Below are 6,000 nucleotides of genomic sequence, written 5' to 3'. Positions count from 1 at the left end.
ATACTATTAACAAGAGGTAACTTTGCCCCTACATTTACACTTCCATTGTTTGTACAGCCCTGCTTTATTACCTGGATTGGTTGGTTGGTTGGTTGGTTTGATATTTTACGCCGCACTCAGCAATATCCCAGCTATATGATGGCGGTCTGTAAATAATCGAGTCTGGACCAGACAATCCAGTGATTGATATCATGAGCATCGATCCACGCAATTGGGATCGATGACATGATTCAACCAAGTCAGCGAGCCAGACCACCCGATCCCGCTAGTCGCCTCTTACGACAAGCATAGTCGCCTTTTACGGCAAGCATGAGTTACTGAAGACCTATTCTACCCCGGATCTTCACGGGTCTATTACCTGGATGCCACAGGGACATATATGTCCCTTTTTTTCAACCTTCACGTTGAAGTTGAATAAAATTCAAAATAGATCTACATGACGCACACAACTACACTTCACAGTTTTGAATTCTGCGGGAAATTTACAGTTCTGTGATATCATCCGCTTACATCTTAGGCAAAGCAAAATTACTGAAAACGACCTCTGAAAAATTAGCTACATAGTAATTTTCACCGTTTTGGACATACGGTATTATTCACATCTATCCGAAATGAAAACAAACGCTGTACTCGGAAAACTGTACTTATTTGAAATGTAAATAAGCAAAATTCTGATTTTACACTGTTCAGCTTTTCGCCTATTTTGAAAGAACCATTCGACTATTCGTTGCATACACTGGCTAACGCTTTTGAGAATATATATGGGAAGAGTATCGTAGCAAGAATTAGGGAATACAAAAAGATACATTACAATGATTTTGTGCAACACCAAGAGTACAAACGATCAGTCTATCTTTCTGTTTACATTTTAAGTCATGATGTACATTTTCCATATGTTACATATATGTTCACGCAATTACACAATGTATATTTATTTAGGTTCAATACCATATCATACGTAGTCCAGGGCAACAAAATGTATGAACCATTGATAATATCATGTTTGATTGAATATTAGTTACATACTAATTTGACAAATTTATTTATATTTACCCCATTTACCAAATGTGAGTGAGATTGGCTTTAACGTCGCTTTTAACAGTATTACAGTTATATCATGGCGTGTCAACTGAATGTGGGAGGAAAGCCCGAAGTGATGCAGGTCTCAGACGTTTATCACTTCGGTGAAACCCACGAGCATGGGTAAGATGCTGACAAACCTAGAAATATAATCGGGGCGAACCGGGATTCGAACACACACTCATAGGTTTCTGGTGTGTCCAAAGGGACGCAACTCTGAACGGGGAATTGCGGCGTCTTAGACGACTGTGCCACCCGTTTGTATTGTTACGTGTCGATTCCCAAATTGAAACAATATATTAACCCTGAAATCTGTACGTTAAGGAATGTTAGTGTGAAACCAACAAACAACCAAGAAGTGGTATACAGTCAACAAATGTACGACAAGATTCACTAGGTTAACAAATCAATACAAACTACTGCACAGCAATTACAGTGGTAGAGTGTTTGTACAATAGTCAATGGCAGTATGTGTACTGTCTTCCCCAAACGTGATTGAGGTTCTAGCAGCCATCAGTTGGCCGATCCAACACACCAAGGCACAGTCTTGTAAAATATTGGACAAAATTGAAATGCCAGATTAAAAGTTTATTACTTCTGTGCACGCCAGTGTGCATGAATGTATTTGGAATAAGGCAACAACTAAACAAAAGTGGAGATTTTACGTGCGCATCATAAAATTTAGACGTGGTTTCTGATGCTACATTACACTACAATTTGAAACACAAAATATAGCATAATTTACACCCAAAACATATTTAAAAGCTTCTTAACGATAGAATTGATACACTTACACTATGGATGGCAGAAGTTTAACCTGAAAAAGCATGCAATGGTAAAAACCAGTGTGGGGAACCCACGGAACCAATGTGGCTGTCGCGACCGACAAAACGCAGAACGTGTCTAAAACAAGCACTTCCGGTCCTAAATGAAGTGCATGATTGCAAACCACTAAATCAAATGCTACTGTTACTGTTACCGACACAGTATAAAATATGATGACAGTGGTCAGTATCAAATACAAAAATACAGTGGTGATATCAAAAGTCAGTGATAGTAAATATTCACCCAGTTCGTGTACCGGCCAGACACTTTCGATAAAGGGAGACAAGTTGAAGGAAGGTAACTCTTGTATGATAATAGTTCCGTCAAAGTGTTATGATCACTACAGTGAAATATCTAATCTGTTTATTCAGTACATGAGTGGGCCAGCGGCCCATAGTACAATTCGGTTCACCAGACATGTATAAAAATACAACTGTGTACACCTAAATACACAACAGCAAGGCATTCATAGATAAAGAATATTACTTCTGCAAAAATGAATTCCTTAACTTAAAAGCGTGGTAAATATAACAAGCCAGACTTCTAATTGTTGACTGATGCAGAGACGACATAAGTATGTAAAATTGTTCTATTGATGGATTTACATAATATTTTTGAGGAATATATGTCACTCGGAGAGCATAATATTTTTCACAAACCAATACAAAATGGTATTCAGACTCAACATAGCCTGTTTTACAAACCATACATAACCTTCGCTGTCTTGGGATACCAAAATATCTCCCGGTTTCTATGTGGAGCGAGTGGGAGCTAGCTCTAAAACGTGCCAGTGCAACGCGAAACTTATTGATTGTAATAGCCGATAAATAAAATTCCCTGCTAAACCTAAATTTATAACAAAGATATGATGAATACTTGGGGCTATTGGTCAAAGCAAAATGCCAATCTTGTTCATAAGAGCATTTTAATCTTTGTATGAACTCATCAATAAATGAAATGGAAATAACAAGATGCTGATTTTCCCATACGTAGCCAAAGCCATAGGCGTACAAAAGTAATTTAACTCTAGAGGCCCAATTAGTCTTACCTGCTATGGCCTGCTGCACAAGCATATTGTAACTTTTTCGTGGATAACGCGAATCGGGCATCTTTAAAATCTTACACCAATAATTCAAGCATCTTTTGAAAGCATAGATATAAAAAGGGTATCTCCCACACTCTCCACGCACAACATGATTGGAAGTTGCTGACTTAACTCCTAAAATACGTTTACAAGCAAGTGTATGAACAACTTCAATCTCCTCGCAAAACGATAAAGATAAACACCAAACTTCTGCACCGTAAAGAAGTACTGGCACAACTTTAGCATCAAAAATTTTAAAGAAAATATTCATAGGAGTAGGTTTAATTAGCTGTAGGGACTTCAAAAGCTTAAACAAAACCTTTTTAGCTTGATTAACAACATTAGATATATGTGCACTCCAAGCTAGATTTCGAAAAAATAATACACCAAGGTATTTATATGTAGTTACACATTCCAACAATTTTCCATCGTAAACCCATTTTTCATATTTTGAAAGAACACTCCCATTTTTAAAAACTACTACTTTAGTTTTATCAATATTGACTGTTAATGAATAATCTTTACAATAACATTCTAACACATTGATTCTTTTCTGGAGACCATAAACAGTATCTGCTATGAGAATGACATCATCTGCGAAAAGTAATAAAAACAATTGAACTACATCTGGATGAAATTGGATACCATGTGCGCAACTGGATTCAATATCTATGGCAAGATCATTTATGAACAAGGCAAACAAAATGGGACTAAGGACACATCCTTGACGAACTCCCTTACTGCAGCTAAACATATCAGAAAATAAGTTATTGTATTTGACCAATGCCAAAACTTGTTTATAAATTGACGGTATACAACAGAACATTTTCGGAGAAATACCATTTTTGTATAGTACCATACGCAATTTGGATCTATCTATGGAATCAAAGGCTTTGGCAAAATCAACAAACAAGGCATAAATCACACCTCGTTTCTTAGCCAAATATTTCTCTATTACTGAATATAAAACAAAAATATTATCAGTTGTGGAATATCCACTCCTAAAACCAGCCTGAGACTCTACTAGTCTATCATAGGATTCCGACCAAAACTGGAGTCTTCTGTTTAAAATAGAAATATAAAGTTTACTGAATACACTTAAGATAGTGATACCCCTATAATTAGTGGGAGAATTGGCATCGCCTTTCTTATATATAGGAACAATGTGGCCAACAGCCCAAGATGAGGGAAAATATGCAGAATCAAATATAGCATTAAAGAAGAATGTCAAAAAAGGAACCAGAACATCAGGAGAAGACTTAAACATTTCTGCTATCAGTCCATCATCTCCCGCAGCTTTATTATTTTTCAATCCTGTAATCGCATCAAGCACTTCATCCTGTGAAATAGGGGAATCAAGAATACTCTGAGTTGTTTCGTCAAAATTAACATCGTCAAAAACTAAATTCTCCTCAACCTCTGAAGAAGAGTATTCACCAAATAAGTTCTTAAAGTGCTGATACCAATCTCCTAGTTCTATATTAGGAGAGCGTCTCCTTCCATCACCAGAGAGTAGCTTCAATTGTGACCAAAATATTTTGCTGTTGTGTATGCCTGTCACCATATTACTAAGAATTTTATCTTGGTAGGCTTTTCTTTTGTTATGGAGTATATTTGTATATTTATTTCTTGCATGTAGATAGTTTGAAAGTGCCAAATGATCCCCAAGTAGTCTATAAACTTTAAGCAGTCTTTGCTTTTCAAATCTAAGAAATTCACACTCTTTATCAAACCAAGGTTGCTTATCGACTAACCAAGCAGATGGGCAAAACTTACGCATACATTCTGCTGCATTACCTAATAAATCTGAGAATAAAGTTACAGCATCATCAAATTTTCCAGATAAAATATGTTCATTACACTGATCAAACACTGAAGCTGACTTGTCAGAAAGTAATACATCTCTAAATGTTGACACTTTATCTTCATTCCACACATAACGGGAGTTGTCACGCACATCTCGTGCATTACATAAGCTAGCACTCACAGAAGCCATATCACGTGACACAAATGAACACGCAACAGGCAGATGATCTGAATCTGACCTAGATAGGACATCGAAGCGGTCACATGATGTAAACAAGTCAGGGCCTGTTATGATATAATCAACAACACTCTGTCCAATATGACTTATAAATGTAAAGTCTCCTTTCCCAGCGTCCGAACCACATCGGCCATTACAAATATATAAATTTAAAGCACTACAAACATTCAATAGCACTTTACCAAAATTATTAACTTTTATTAACTATCATAAATGTCCGAAAAATCATCAATCCCAAGCCTTTCGGCAATGTCACATTCAATTCCGTCGGGATCTGTGCCAGTTCTAGAGTTAAGGTCGCCACCAATCAAAATACTACAGTCTCCAAATCTTTGTAACACGTCAAGTAGTGATTCAAAGAATAAACTTATACCACACTTCGTTGTAGCCGATTTATACCAGGTTGAGCCCTCAGGATGGACATATACACAAGCTACAATGGTGTCCTTTCCCAAACAAAATAAGCGCTTGTCCAGTACGATGAAAATTCCGTTGGGACCGGTCACACAACCTTTCACATATTGGACTAGGTGTTGTTTTATCAAAACAACCAGACCACCTGACAGTCGCCCAAAAAATGATATTTGCTCAGCTGGGATGGAGTGAGTAATATATCCGGGGATCCATAGTTGACTATCACTATGGGATGACCATGTTTCACATAAACTGATGACATCAAATTGGTGTATGAATGAGATAAAGTCAGTATCGCGGAGCTTCGATTGTAGTCCAGCAATGTTCCAGAATACAAAAGAAGTGGTTAGTCTGGTATTAGAGTTACAGTTACGGCCTTGGTCACACCCCTATCTGCGAAAATCATCTTCTTTCTGTGGGTTTCGGACACTAGCTGGCACACCCGCCCTGGGCGGAGTCTTTGAAGTCGCCTGGTCTGTGTCTGGGTGGCCTGGTGGAGACTCAAGACGTCTATCTGTAGTCTGCATATGTTCAACCACAAGAACCCCTTTCT

The sequence above is a fragment of the Haliotis cracherodii genome, unplaced genomic scaffold, assembly GCF_022045235.1.
Source record: "Haliotis cracherodii isolate W230 unplaced genomic scaffold, xgHalCrac1.p SCAF_1, whole genome shotgun sequence".
NCBI classification, from domain to species: domain Eukaryota; kingdom Metazoa; phylum Mollusca; class Gastropoda; order Lepetellida; family Haliotidae; genus Haliotis; species Haliotis cracherodii.
This window is presented reverse-complemented; position numbering follows the sequence as displayed.